The following is a 16,284-nucleotide window of genomic DNA, read 5'->3' as shown; positions in this document are numbered from 1 at the left end:
CAACGCGCAGTGATGATGTCATCACGTTAGCGTGAGGTGCGACTGAGGGATCTGAATGAATGCGGCATATAAACGGAACGGGTTCACCTCGCCGGTACCTCCCCGACGGCTCAGCTGACCGCCTTGAGGTACCGACGGAGAGGTAAGCCCGCGTCTGCGCAGTCGAATTCCGCCACTTTCAAAGTGCTATTCCACGTTGGTCTCGCCATGTCATAGTTACTATTATGACTCGATCAGTGATTGTAAGGGCATCATCGTAGTAGTAGCGTTTTTAAAGATGACCGTGAGAATAATAAGGAATGTTGCCTGCCGTAACATGTAAGTTTAGGCACATGGCAGTTTAGCAACATGTAAGCTAATGACTGGTTATCGTAAGGACGTGGTGTTTTTATGGTGTAATATTCCTTTTGCCTTAAGAAGGGGATTATGATAACATGACAGGTTTCAATTGCTCTCCACCTAGACACTCGAGGTTTGAGTGGCATTGTGCTCTTGTATTCCAAAGGTGTTCTATAGGTCGCAGAATTTGTCGACATTATGTGCAACATGGGCCAATAAGGTCAAGATGGGGTAGCAACTAAGACGCAGTCTGGTTAATATGTAATGCGACAAATGTTGAATTTTGAATTCAATAGTAATGTGTTTTTTCATCATTTGGGATGGTGATAAAGAGATACCATATCCCTGCTGCGCTAGATATGTGGAGGACGTGGCAAAAGTCTGAAGGGGCTTCAATACTCCATTAAGCAACATTGCTTGGTGTATATATGTTGACAACTGAGACAGCACCGGCAATGTACATATATTTTTTTGATATTTTCGGTGGTTGTTGGCTTGACTGGTCTTTTCTGTGTGTGTTACGGGGAATATGTGTAGTGGTGGGATCAGCTACATAGATCTGGTTATTTATGGAAGGTAGCAGATCAACATACTTGTGGTCTTTTCTTTCTAGAGCGGTGCCTCCCTTTCGTCCTGAGCAGTTGCCAGGTGGGGTGGGGCAGCTTCCTTGCAATGTCAAGGTAAGAATATTAAGCTTTCTAATCCATTCTTGGAAATATTGCAGCTGGTACAGTTTTATGCCAGGCTATTTGTCATTCGATACATTTGTGATATGTCGATCAACCTCACTGAGATGCACGTTATTTATTTATTTTTTTTACAGTCGTCATCAAAATAATTGGTGATTGCTAAGGAAGAAGTGTACAACACCTACAAAGAGGTGATTTGGTTGTATCGTTACCAACCACTTGATTTGTATTATTGCTGAATATAATTAGTTTTCATTTTGGTTTCACATTTTGTAGTAGCATTACTAGGTGGGTCCTGACGAAAGCACTAGACAGAATGTTGTCTGACTGTGCTGAAACATGTTTACCACTTTACCAAACTTTTTTTTAAGACAGCTCTGTGTTAAGACTGTCTTATTTGCACTGTTTTTTATTTGAATTGTGAGAGACAATAATAAAGTTGTGGTCTCTCATAATTTCAAATTTAATCTTCACTCTTCACCTATGCACTGCACCCAGTTCTCATACACTCTATCACTCTCATCTGTTAAGTGTTATATCAAAACATCCTCGGGCTCCCCTTCATTATGATAGGGTTGTAGCCCTTAGGGTCACTAGTGTGACCATAAAGAGGAGACCCAGATTATGAAGCATGCCACCTTTTTGGTGAGTGATGAGAATCCGGAAAATTAGTTAATATTTTTTTCCACCCTTTTTTACTACTTTTTCATTACTCGTGACGATGTCTCAGTGGTGTGTTTTTTCTGCAGAGTTTGCTGTGTATAGAATAGTTGTGTAAACCCATGGATATTTAAGGTATATAAGTATTATATATTGGGGCACAGTATCCAGGCTGGTCTGAAAAGATTCCCTCAGGCCCTCAACTAAACTCTTGTTGTTCTTGAGACTAAACAGCAGCCAAAACAAATTCACTAAAGTTTTCCAGTCCAGAAAGAATAAAGGAAATTAAGCATAATGTGGTGGTTATGGAGAATGGATGCATGTGGAGAATGGATAGCTTGACTCATTTCCATATTTTATTGTACCTAAAAGGGATTATTCTCCCCAAGAAAATTTCTCTTTTGATGTCCCTAAGTGTAATATTGGAGGAAAGAGAAATCTGTAACCTCCTGTGTGGCAGTAGGACTATCATATGTCTTAGTCTGACCTTGATGAACCTTACTAAAGCCATGTATTTACTTATAGAATAGTTCCACTTATATTAACCTACTGCATTTAATCCAAGAATCTGCATACAAATTGTTACTTTGTATTACCTTTTTTTGTCCTTATCAAGTCGGCTCTTCCCTTACACTGGCATGTATTTAACTTACTTTGACTGTTTCTCGTTTCGTTGACGGGAGATGTGTTGTAACTTATTTGCTTGTTGTTTTTCCCCTTTACCGTGGTCCCCCTTCTTCCCTTCCTATAGTTGCTTCTGTTGGAACCTTTAGTTGAAGCTTATTCAGAATGCTGGTGAATGCGGCCAACTGGCATGAGTGCAAATTCAGGACGGTGAGTGTAAAAATTCAGGACAAAGGGTTAAAATTCAGGATAAAAATTCAGGACAGGAGGTCAAAATTCAGACAAATCTTCGGGACAAAAGGTAAGTTTTACAGACAAGTCAGAGGAGGTCGCGAAATGGTATAAAAGATGAAAATAGACAACCACTTAAGTACAAGTCAAAATAAGTTTATATTAGGTTGAGACAACCGTGTACTTCACGGTTTTTCAGTATGCCCGCAGCTTGTTACCTTAGAAGATTCAAAACTCGCATCTCGCTCCAGCAGGTATTAGTTACCAGACAATGGTGAACTACACCTGAATACAAATGCCGCCGCTTTTAATGTTGATTAAAAACTACCAGATATACAAGGAACTTTGCAGTGCCAGTCCCCAGTAACAACACCCCTTTCCAGCCTCCCAGGGAAATACTCGATGCACGGTCCGGCCAGTCTAGCCTTGCTAGCACCGTCCAGTGGTGCCCCTCATCTTCACATAGACCATCTCTCATGTGTATTTAATTTCTTTTATAGTGCTACTCATCCCAAGTATGCAAGGCAGGGTATTGGCGTGCGTTACATCACACACACATCATATAGAGACAATGACTCATATAAACGTCAAAGTCGATGTATAGGAAATATTACTTAAGAAAATGGGTGCTACAAGGTGTAATCATTCTTTTATCTATCATTCAGTCTTTCACCATTCATTCTGCCCTTCCATCTGTGTGCCCATCTATATCCAAACATATTCAACCACTTGAAAACCTATCCACCATGTATCCTTCCATCCATCATTTCACTTTTCCATCCCTCCATCCAACCTTTTACTCATCCATCCACCCTTTTACTCCATCCATCCGTACACTCATCCATCCACTTTTCCGCCCATCCATTTATTCACTCATCCATCCAGCCATTTACCCTTTCACCCATCCTTTCATTTACTCATCCATCCACCCAGTCACTTATCCTTCCACCCATTCAATCTTTCAGTCATTCATCCTCCCCTTTTCTCTCCATCCCCCTTTCACTTATCCAGCTATCCTTCCACCCACCCACCCAGCTACTCATCCATTCATGAATCCATCCATTGAACCTATTATTCATCCATACTTTCACTCATCCATCCACCCTTTCACTTCTTCACTCATCTATCCATCCTCTTGTTCATCTACCCTCCTTTCACTCACTCTTCAAGCCTTACGTCCACCCTTTCACGCATCCATCCATTCACCCTTTCTCTTATCAAGTCATTAATCCATCTATCCTTTCACTCATCCATCCACCAATTCACTCGCCCATCATCTACCCTTTCACTCATCCATCCTTTCGCTCACCCATCCACACTTTTACGCATCCATTTACCCTTCCACCCATACATCCATCTATTTACCTTTTCTCTCATCCATCCTTCCACTCACTCATCCATCCTTTTTTTTAATTATCTATCCATTCATTCATCCTTTCACTAATCCATCCAGCCATTCACACATTCCTTCACTTATTTACTCACCCACCTTTTCACATTATGAGCTGAGCCTTTGTCTACAGAGTTGCAGACAGAAGAGTCCCATCAAGAATGTCACCTCGCTGTAGTTCCTAAAGCAAGGGGCGGGGTGGGGCAGGGGAGGGTTCACTATGCTCCTGCACATGGGCAATCTGAAAACGTAGAAGTCATGAGTCATGCATGATACACAGTGCCAGGACGTGAGGTGATTGTGACATGGTGTTGTTTCCAGGGCCTTCAGTGGGGTAAAAAAAACCTTGGGGGAATCTCTTCAAAGGGGGTGTTCGATGTAATTAAGGGCGTGGCTTAAAACAACTAGGCAAAAAATATGTGCTTAGCATAGTGTTCCGCCCGACTGGTATTATGTTTTTTCTGTTGTTGCATCCAGACATATAATACAGCAAGTATCATTACACCCTCAAGCCAGTACTATTGACTTTGTCAATGGTTGTTAGTTGCTTAAAATAAAAAAGCAGCAACCATGACTTTGTTAAATAAGATATTGAAAATGCGTCAGTTCTAAAATGATGAGACAGTGAAAGAACTATAACCTGTTCTTTTTTACTTGTTTCACAGGCTTCTTTATATAAACTGTATTCTCACGTTGCAGTATGTGCGTTTTACCTTTTCCATCTAACAGAATTCCCTGCTGTACACTGAGGCAGAAAGAGGCCACCACATGCTTTGCAGATCACACTGGCCCATTGCCATTCTGTATGTGACAATCATCAGCCGCTTACAGAATGAGAATGGGCTGGGTGGGACTGCTCTTGTGCTTCAGGAGGAGTGCGAGGTGGCCCCATCAGGGGGCTAAGGCTTCTCGCAGGGGAGCAATGCTGCTCCCTGCAATGCCCAAAATTACGGACAAAAGGCGTCCGTAAAAGGGATCCTCATGGACAATGGACCAGAGGTCCAAATTACGGACAGTCTGTGAAATTTACGGAAGGTTGGTCACCATACTTACTACCCCTGATGAGATGTTGAAGTGTTTTACGCGAAGTTACCTGCTACTCTGGAGCTCAAAGTTAGAGATCAATCCATTGGTTACTGGAATTGGTCTTATGCTCTCAAAGAAACCATTCCATGCATTTACTCCAGTTTCTTTATAGTATATTAATGACTTACGTGTGTTCATTACAGAGGGGTATGTGAGAAGTAAATGGTTGAAAGAATGAATGGATATTTTTAGGTTCAGGGATATGTTTCAAAGAGAAATTAGTATAGGCATGTGATTTAGAGTAGTCTATATATAAAGGAGTCACGCAGCAGGTAGAAGGAAAGGAGAGGGGTAGTCAAAATAAATATGGGAGCAAATCTTTAAGTTAAAGTATAGGTAATTTTTAGGTCGAGCCTGCAGGCAGATTGGCAATGATCTATTGTGTTTAAAAAAAAGAAAAATCTAAAAAGGAGCTTTTAGCCCGCCCAAAACTTCATTTGTTAGCATCATCATCACTTCTCTTTGCCACCTTCTAATTCGGTTGCTCATACAACATGTCACCTCCTGCATCACTTCCTGCCTGTGTGTGGAGCATAGAACAAATACCTATTGGTTTAGTTTAATTAGTGTATCGCCGCTGCTGCGCTTTGAGTGAGGTACTATTTCTCTTCTTTGTTTTGCATTTTTATGTCGCACAAACTCGACCAGACAGTGTTGGAATGCTTTACATTATCCTCAGTTACATTACACAAGGTCACATTAATTTTTTTAAGACACAGGGAGATTATTATGTAGCGCAAACTCGACTCGACCAAAAGTATTAGAGTGCTTTACATTATCACCAGTTACAGTACACAAGGTTAGATTCATTTGTTAAAGGTACAGGGAGATGTTTTAAAGTCATGTGGAGACTACATGATTTGTCCAGAATCACAGGATGTTGAGCCGACGCTGAGACTCAAACCTGGTTTCCTTCAGACTCCAACTTGATAATACTTGCAGTTGGATAACAGGTTTTAAAGTGTGTATGCTAACTAGATCCAGCTGCTTGCAAATCAGGATAAACTATTTAAAACTAGCCCTGCAGTATTAGTGCACAGTAGATGTTTAGTTAAACTGCTGGGATGAATCACTGGTTCAAGGCATTTGCATTTGGGTACTTGGAGTTTCTACTCTCAATAAGCTCTTATGAAGGCAAGACCTATTGGCTCTGCCAATGCTTGTTTCATGCAAGGTTTTTGAAATATAGCAGGAAGATTTTCCATAGCACGCAGTCTGTGGATGTAAACCTGAAGAAAGAAATACATTTTAAATTGTACTGTAAAGGAATATGGCATTTAACAGTCTTTCTAGAGACATGTTAACTTTCAGGAGATAGCAGATACTAGCCTTGTGCTTGTTGACACCCCTTTACGACAGACCACCAAGAAGTGACATTTAAGCCTATCCTGGTACCCATTAATACCATTTAACTTTGAAAATACAGTTGAAATAGCTCTTGTGCACATCACCCCACTGTAGTTGTGATATAAATACTTGCAAACCCAGAAAGGACATCTGTGTGTACCTACTTCAGCAGTACATTAAATACTATGAAAACGGATTACAGTTTATGCATGCTAATCATGTTACACCATATAAACTACACATATAAACATGCAAACGATTGCCAACTTACTATATAACAAGGCAGTTAATAAAAATGTTGCACAATCATCAGTAGTAATTTACCACATAGTTTATGTAACCCATTCATTAGCTGCTTCCGAAGGGCATGGGAAAGTGCTGCCGCCTGCCCCACACTGTGAATAGAACTGGGCATCACAGAACAGACACCACGGTCCACAGATTGGACGCGTCATATGGTCATACCATGACTCTCCAACATTCAACCCGCTTTGTAGTGGCGCACACTTGGCCTGAATCGGCTAGACAGGCATAGACAATTCTTTCTTAGGTTGAGCCTAGCGCAGCACGTATGCGCTGTCTAGGAGAGGGACTCTTGGAAACACTCCAGGTTTTCTAAAAACTCGTGCGTGTGTGTTTCGATTTTCCCCACATTGTATTGGCCTTTGCGTGTGGCTTTCAAAAATGAAAGCACGCAATTGGCCAAAGTGGTTGCATGTCCCACCTTTTACCGTAAATGTTTCCTCCCACGGCATCCAGCTTGTGGGAGCGAGCAGGGGCGCGCAGGGTGCCTTCTGTTTTGGATCATGTTACGGGCGCTTTCATTTTCGTTCCCACCTTGCTGCGGTGGATTTGGTGTTTGTACAGTGTGCGCTACCCTGATCCGCATGCTGTTAAAATGATTTTGGCAGTTCTTACTTGGTAATTATCGGTCACTTTCCCCCCATCAGAATTTTTCACAGTCTGCAGTCTGACACTCTTTTACTCCTCCTTCATGCAATCTGTAGTGCTCACCAGTCACTTGTGCTCAGTTTCCTTTGTTCAGTCTGCAGTAATAAGTGGTCAGTCTCACTCCCTTCCATTCACGTTCAATCTTACTCCGTCCTTAATCACGCCGCAGTAATAACCATCCAGTGTTCCCTGTTCTTCATCTGGTCCGCGGCCATGATAGGTCAGTCGCGCTCTTCTCTGTTCATGCTCAGTAATGATGTTGTAGCTTCTCCTATCCTTGCCTATATTACCACTCAGCTTATGTTAATCCTTTCCCTCCCGCATAAAATTTTTGAGTCTTCATCCTCTGGAATCCCCTTTCCTCCCCCTTCGCTCTCCCTGTCACTCATATTTTCTATTTCTTAATGAGCCCAACGGTTCCCTGATGGACCTTGAAACCACAGTGAAAGTTGTCGGTGGATACAGGGGGTCTAGGCAAATCAGGACAGGACATTGCTTCTGAAAGGCCGACGGGGCTGAGGCAGAGCAAGTCGGGTTCGGTGTTTTGAGATACTTATTATTTTTAGATCTTGATATTCTTATTTATTACAGTGTTTAATATGGTGCTTTGATTTTGTAACCGCCAGTGCATTTTTTGAGCCGGTGGATTCCAGGACTCACAACAGCATTTAAATAACAACACTAGGACTTATACAGCAAACTGGACATACAAATATTGGAATTATTTTCATGAGCATTACTTTACCTTTTCGCGGCAGTGCGAATTCCGCTGCGGCGCGGGCTTGGCTAGGGGGTGGGTGTGGCACTCCTGTACTTATGACGGCTCCATGCTGTCATGAGTCACGGGCGGCGTGCGCTCATGACGGCGTGGAGCCGTCATGACCCCGCCCACTCACAAATTCGCCCGCACAGGCGGGGAATTAGTGCCACGTGGGTGGAGTGGCAGTTGCATGCCGGCTCGACGCCGTCATGAGCACACGCCACCGTGACTCATGACGACGTGGAGTGGTCATGAACACGGAAAGAGTTAAGGGCATATTATTTTCTGGTACAAAAGTGGAGACTAAGTGATTTGCCCAGGATCACAGGATGTTGGGCCAATGCCTAAACTCAAACTTTGTTCACCAGCTCTAAAGTCGGCATCTTTGCCTGTTACACAAAAGCTTTCCCCAATGTCATTTGTTCTCCTAATCTGTTCCGTTTTGTTATAGTAGTGCTAATTTGAGCCGGTGTTTTCCTACACTCCCCTCCGCATTCAATTGTCATCACCGGTGCTTACAGTGCAAACTGGACCCAGAGATTTTTGAGTGCTTTTTATAAGCGCCATTTAAAGATATATTAAAACGCATTATAACACTCAGAAGTAAAACTCATTTTTGATATATTTTTTATTTATAAACTGCGATGTTGTTATTATGCGCAATGTTTTACAAGCTGTTCGGCATTTATAACATGCACAAGTAAAACACATTTCTGATATAGCTTTTATTTATAGACTGCGATGCTGATATTGTGCGTGCCGTTTAATATGCTTTTTGCATTTTGTAACCTACAGTGCCTAATTTGACCCGACGGTTTCCGGGACTCACCAAAGGCACTTAATTATTAATACTGACGCTTATAGAGCAAACCTAACCGATGATACTTCAGTTGTATATAATGTTTTTTTAGGTTTTATATATATGAGGTGCCAGAAATGGTTATAACACTTTATTTATTATAACTTATAACTTTTAAACATGCTGCACAACATTCACAATACTGTACAACACATATTTAAAACGTTAACAAAGCCCATAGCTCTGTCAAAACACTTATAACGTCCCAAAGACGAGACCTATTGGCTATGCCAAAGTTTGTTCTTACTGACGACCGCCAAAGGGGCATTTTATAATGTGACTAATAGAAGTCGCACCTTGGAGGCACTTTTGGGGAGTACATATTGACGTAACAAGCACCAAGTGTCCTATCATGCACCCTCAGAAAATGACACTTAACAATGATTATATTTTTAATGACCAGTTATAACTATGGTAAAGTGAGTCCCTCATACCCACAGGCCATAGTGCCACTGCAACAGCATTGAGAGCTGTACTCTCTTAAGCACTCTGCTGATTGCTGTATGCATCCTGAGTGATGCGCAACACATGCCTATGAACAGCTGAGGCCCTATGAAGGGGATTAAAGTGCCTGAGAGACATGGGCGCAACTAGACTCCAATTTTGGGGAAGGGTAGGAATTTGAATGTGAGGGTGGAACCACCATCAAAATTGGAGTCACAATTACACTTAGGGTCTGCCTCGAGTAATAAATGTTTCGCTTTAATTCTCAATAAGATGTAGAACATTATCCTTTTGTTTCTGTGACAATTATTAGCAAACTTCTCTGCAAACTCATGGATGGTAGTTGTATAAGTATTAAAAAATATTTTCCAGATATTTGGGATAACTTGCCTCCCTCCTTATTTTCTATACACACACCCTCTTTTTTAAAAAAAAAATATTTTTATTGGGATTTATCAGTGCATTTCAGAGAAACATTAAATTCATTTAATCCGGACATTATAACAAATCTGGGGAATCAGGCACAATAAATACATACAATCAATGGTACATACATAAATAGGAATTAGGGAAGATTCAGATCATCTTAATCATCAATTCATAATATCAAAAGACACTTTAAAAAAAAAAACCCCGTTGTTAGATAAAGAAGCAGATAAAAGCAGCATACCAGATCAGGCGATTACAACTTGGCCTCCCTCCATTTTGTAATCGGAGCCCAGATCACTCTTCCAAACTCCGGAGTTTTCACACCCTTTTGTTCATAAAGACAGGACTCAATATTATGTGTTCCGAGAAATCTGGAAAGCCACATTTGAAAGGCCAGGGCCACAATATCTTTCCACACCGCAGAAATTAAAATCCTGAGCACAGCCACAGAAATAAAAACCAGGGCTTCCTCTTCTTTTTCCAGCTTCAAGTTTGAATCTGTGCCCAGTATCATCAGGGTAGGGGATAGATCGATCTTGTGACCTAGCAACCCCTCCCAGAATTTCACTATCTCCATCCTAACTGGGATCAGCAGGCTACAGTTAAAAAACATATGCAGTAGATCTGATTGCCCAGCCTTACATCTGGGACATCTGTCATCTTCCCTGACCCCCCAGGCAAATACTTTAGCCGGTGTGTAATACAGATTAAACACTGTTTTATAGTGCTGGGCCTGCAGGTTTGAGGCCCGGAAGATCTTTTTATTCAAGAGCAGGGCCAGGTCGACATCCGCATCAGGATTTCCCAATTTCCTAGCCCAGGCTACTTCTGTCTTATCCAGATCATCTTGAATTCCCACAAGAAAAATATTATATATAGTCTTGATCTTCTTGCAGCCCCTGGTCAATACATCCAGCAGGGGGATATTTACTGGAGGCGGCGGTTTAGGTCTTAATGCCTTCAGGGACCGTATAATTTGGCCGTACACAAACCAATGATTAGCTGGAATTCCAACCTACTTTGCAGGACATCGAAGCTCACTGCCCCTTCTCCCTCCATAATATCCCGGAATGTCTTATTACCCATCCCCCTCCAAACCTTCAAGGTCCTATCTACCCCCATCTGTGAGAAGAGGCTAGAGTTGCATATATGTAGATAAAAATTGACCTTGGGTATGTCAAAGGACTTTACACTAGCTTTGCAGACTCGCCAAGCCCAGTCCAAAATCTTAAATCTGGCCTTCTTATAAAATCTCTGGTCAACTTCGCACAGCATTAGGCCCAGAGCCTTCCTTCCATAACAACAACTCAAAGATAGATGGAGGCGACTGGACTTCAATGCTTGCTTCACCGGGCCTCGTCTCTGACTGGAAGAGCACCAACATTTGTGTCAAAAGACAAGTCCAATGATTTAGTCTTAAATTTGGTAAGGCCAGTCCACCCTTTTCCCTGAGAAGAGACATCAAATTAGTAGAACGCCTGACCTTCCCAAATTGCCAGATAAATCTAATGAAAACAGATTCCAGATTTTTTATTATTTTCTCCTCCAGAAATAGCGGTATGGCCCGAAAGAGGTACAGCACCTTTGGAAACATTGTCATTTTAACCGCGTTCACCCTCCCTATCAAAGAAAGGTGTAGCACATCTATTCTTCTCAAGTCAGCCTCTATAGATCTGATAAGTGGGATATAATTTTCTTCTACTATTTTATCGACTGGGGCGTTAATTTTCACACCTAAATAAATAGCAGCGTCCACAAATCTAGAGTCTGGCTTAACTATATTATTGGTGCATATTATCTGCGTCTTTGATTCATTTAATAAATATCCAGATCGACCACCAAATCGCTTTGCGAGTTGGGACAGAACCAACATTGCCTGCTGAGGATCAGTCGTAGAAACCGCAAGGTCATCCGCCTAGGCCAGGATTTTATTTTCGTAGCCATTAAAGACCACAGGCCTAATCCTGGGGCAACCTAATATTACCTGGATGAGAGGGTCGATATAAAGAGAGAATAGTATCGGGGAACAGGGGCACCCTTGGCGTGTTCCTCTCTTTATAGCAATTAATTCAGACTTCTCACCCATGACCGTCACTCTCGCAACAGGATCTGAATACATTGCCTTGAGCGCTCTGATAATTTTGTCCCCGAAACCTCTCCCTGGCAGGATACCCCATAGAAAGCTCCAGACCAAAGCCTTCTCTGGTCGAGCAGGATCATGGCCATCTCCCCCCCCTCCCGGCAGCATGGGCGTCAAAAAGAGCTATAGCCCTGGTAGTATGGTCCGTCGTACCACGCCCAGGAACAAACCCATGCTGCCAGGGGGAGACAAGACCGCCAATGATCCTACCCAACCTTATAGCCCAGATCTTAGAGTACAGCTTAGTGACTGCATTAATCAGCGAGATTGGTCGATACGATCCCGGATTGTCACTTGGTTTCCCCTTTTTGTGGAATACTATAATATTTGTTTCTTTCCACGAATCCGGAATCAGCCCTGAACACAGTATCCTATTAAAGAGATCCACAAGAAGCACATTAATCTCTGATTCAATACGTTTGTACACCTCCAAAGGTAGACCATCGGGTCCGGCTACCTTCCCCGAGGCTAACTCCATCTCACTAATATCCTTATCCAATTCTTCTCTTGCTGAATCATCTAAACGCGGGCCAGTATCCCAACAGTCTTCCCCCTGACCTCCATCCCTATCATCCTCGTCATACAATATCTGGTAAAAATGTCTAAAGACCTGTAAGATCTCCTTGGCCTCTGTGTGCACCTGACTGCTCTCGACTAACTTTGTAATTACATTTTTAGACTTTTCCTGCCTTAAACAAAGTGCTAGGACTCTACCTGCATGTTCTCCAGTTTCATATCGTTTAGCTCTGGTTGCTTGAAACTCTCCAATTGCCTTCTGGGTAACCACTGACTGCAGTTCTGCCTTAATAGCCAGGAGCATCGTTTGGCGATCGCTACCATCCCTTCCAAGGGCAATTACCTTAATGTGTTCTTCTTCCGCGGCAGTTAACTTCTCCGACAATTGCACTACCTCTTTCCTATCTTCTTTTCTCAACTTGGCTGAAAAACGAATTGATTCGCCCCTTAAAGCTGCTTTAAACGTCTCCCAAACAATATTACGGGATGAGCTATATCTATTGGCTGCAAAGAACGCACCAGTCCACTTCGTAATATGAGCTACAAATCTTTTATCCTCCAATAATCTCCTTTCAAATGACCAAGATGTCCTTTGCCTTTCAACCAAAACCCTTTCATATGTGATTACCAGCGGATTATGGTCCGAGATCATCCTCGGTAATTTAGATATGCCTACTTTATTAATTTCTGAAGAGGAGATTAAAAAATAATCCAATTTAGTATGCTTCTGAGAAGGGTTTGAGAAGTAAGTAAATCCAGGATTCTGGGGCTCCTTAGACCCCCATACATCCATTAATCCAAGTGACCCCATAAGGGCTTTTATTGCCCTAAAGACTCTCGGTTTCCGCCCTGCATAGTTTACCCTATCAACCCAGTTGGATGAGATATTTAAATCTCCGCACACTATTAAAGGTGTAGGCCAACTAACTAGTTCAACTTCCAAAAAATCGTAAATCTCTGGGTCATCTTCGTTAGGTCCATAGACTACACACATAGTATAGCCCATTTCCAGTTCAGCAATTACCCATCTGCCGCAGCTATCTACCTTAACCCTTTTAACCCCTCCCAGAGACTTCCTGACTAGAATTGCGACCCCCCTAATTGTCGAGGATTGTGACGAGCAGGCGACCAACTCAAACCCATTAAGGAACAAGAGGTTCCTCTTTGCCCAAGGAAGGTGAGTCTCTTGAAGACACAGAAGATCAATTCTATTAAATTTCACAAAAAAGCCAGTCTTTGGCGTTTCCTCCAATCATTTAATCCTCCTACATTCAGTGTACATATTCCTGGCAGTTAGCTTGACCGACCGTAGTGTCCTGAGCCCTCTTCCCTCTGACTTTTGTTTTCTACACCATAGAGCGGGGCCTCCTACTCCCGAGCGGTTGCCGGGTGAGGTGAGGTCTTCACCCACACAAGGCTGGGTGAGTATCACTTAGAGGAAATGCCTCTATGTGATTTAGCTATTATGCTTTTTCTTATATATGCGGAATATAATGTATTCATGCAGGTGTGTTCTTGTATACGGTCTCTCTGTATCCAGGTGGTTGTGTGGGTGTAATTCAATGTTGTAGTACAATCATCTTTTGTTTGTTGACAGGAAGAAGACAATCTTCTCCCACCAGTGGACGCCTAAAACGTTTGAATTACTGGTAGATATGTATCCGTTTTTTACCCAACACATTGCTTGTGGTTGTAATTGCAGTAGCTTCCTTATATCTATGGTCCTGAAGAAAGCCGGGATAATGTCCCATAGGCTGAAACATGTCGACCGTCCTGCACAGCGCCATAGGGTAGACTTTTCACCAGGCGTTTTTAATTTTTGACACCGTAGTTTCTGTATGCACACTTTGTCAGAACTGAAGTAGTCAATTTTATTTCACCATTATCACTTGAGCACTGCACTTTATTATGTCCACTTAATGGCAAACACTATGGCTAGATTACTGACATCCATTCCCACTACGGCACTATATGGCCATATGTGGTATGGTATGATCAACGACTCCCACGTGACGTAAACTCCACCAACAAGGGTGGTCTGATGGGATTCTTTCAAGCTATATGTTGCCAATAACCACCTACGACAGTGATGCACACATACACTCTATCTGTTTCTCAGTCACTGGTACAGTTACACACCATCGTTAGACCTGGTCTGTTTTGTTGTATGTTTCATAGTCTGAACAGGGGTGTTAGCAGACAGGTCGGTAAATATGCCCCTTGACCCTCCACACACATTTTTGTTTTTGTGAGTCTCTTGAAGACACAGAACATCAATTCTATTAAATTTCACAAAAAAGCCAGTCTTTGGCGTTTCCTCCAATCATTTAATCCTCCCACATTCAGTGTACATATTCCTGGCAGTTAGCTTGACCGACCGTAGTGTCCTGAGCCCTCTTCCCTCTGACTTTTGTTAAACACACCCTTAGTCCGAATTGACCATCAAAAACAACAATGCACCTTTTCCTCCCATTTTCTTGTTTACCCAGCCAAACCCACCCACACTCCTCTCCTCCCCTCCCCGCCACTGAGCCTCCCACCCCACCCCCCTTCGACCCATCCCCTCCTGAACCCCCCCCCCCCACTCTGTGAGGCGCACAGACCTAGTCTATGAATGTGGTAGACGTGCAGTGTTTGCAGTGAGGACAATGCTAAAACCGACTTGCTACTAACAAAAAGAGCCCAAACATCAAAACATCAAACCCAACTTCACACCCAGAAACCATATACCCGGCTATATTTCTTTTCTTACATCAGCTTATACCATTGAATAAGGCTACTTGCTCAGGCTATCAAGATACTCTTTAGCCTTAATTTCTGAGGAAAAATACACCGTTTTCCCGTCATTAATAATTTTTAGCTGCGCCGGATTTATCAAAAAGGCTTGAAGTTTTCTGTCCTGAAAAGGCTTGATCATGCACCTGAGGCTCCAACGCCTCTCCACGGTCGCGTGGCAGAAGTCCGGGCGAACGAAGAATGACACCCTGTCACTACTTCTCCTGGCGTCTGGTCTAGCTGAGGTTCCGTGAATTCTGAACCTGTTTCATAAAAGTCATGGTATTGTTACGATTTTTGTAGTAGCGAACCGTAAATGACGAGTGCGGCAAGTACGAGTGCTTTCGTCATGTTCGATCGATGGATTCACTACGTATTTAGGGATTTCGTTCTGAACCTTCGGGTTCCATTTTGTGTATGGCAGCCATTTTATGGTTGCCCTCACATAGGCCGATGACTACGGCCGAACGAGTCTTTGGGACACGTACACCTTTAGCTGACTTCTAGATGACCTGAGCGAACTGACCCTGTTGCCTGAAGCTAACCTTGCTGAGCCAGTTCCTTGTCCGGTAGATGGTCGAGATAGGGATCAAAGAGCAGGACATTTTTGAGTTTATGGTACACGCACACACCCCTCTATCTTGCTTCACATCTGTTTCTGTTCCTTCTTTTATGGCCGGTTTATGGTTTGGGTTGTGGTCCTTTATTATGGGTTTGTCCGGCCTGTCCGAGCAAGAATGTTGGGCTTTCCCGTGTAATAGATGGTGGGCTGGACAACTGAAAAGTGGGATTGCCGTTATGCGATACCTTTTGCAATGTCACCTATGATTGGATAGGTTGTAAATAATGGGTGGTTGTCAGGAATGTGATTTTTAGCATAAAAGACGATGTCTCACAATATGAAAATTGAGCAGTCTCTAACGAACCTACCTGTGTCGTAATTCGTAGATTCTGTTCCTGGTTGCAGCCAATAAATTTGATTTTTGACGTCACCGAGAAGTATCCCGTGTCTCTGTATTCTAAGACAGGTGAACTCGAAGACAT

The sequence above is a fragment of the Lissotriton vulgaris genome, chromosome 11, assembly GCF_964263255.1.
Source record: "Lissotriton vulgaris chromosome 11, aLisVul1.2, whole genome shotgun sequence".
Lineage (NCBI taxonomy): Eukaryota > Metazoa > Chordata > Amphibia > Caudata > Salamandridae > Lissotriton > Lissotriton vulgaris.
This window is presented reverse-complemented; position numbering follows the sequence as displayed.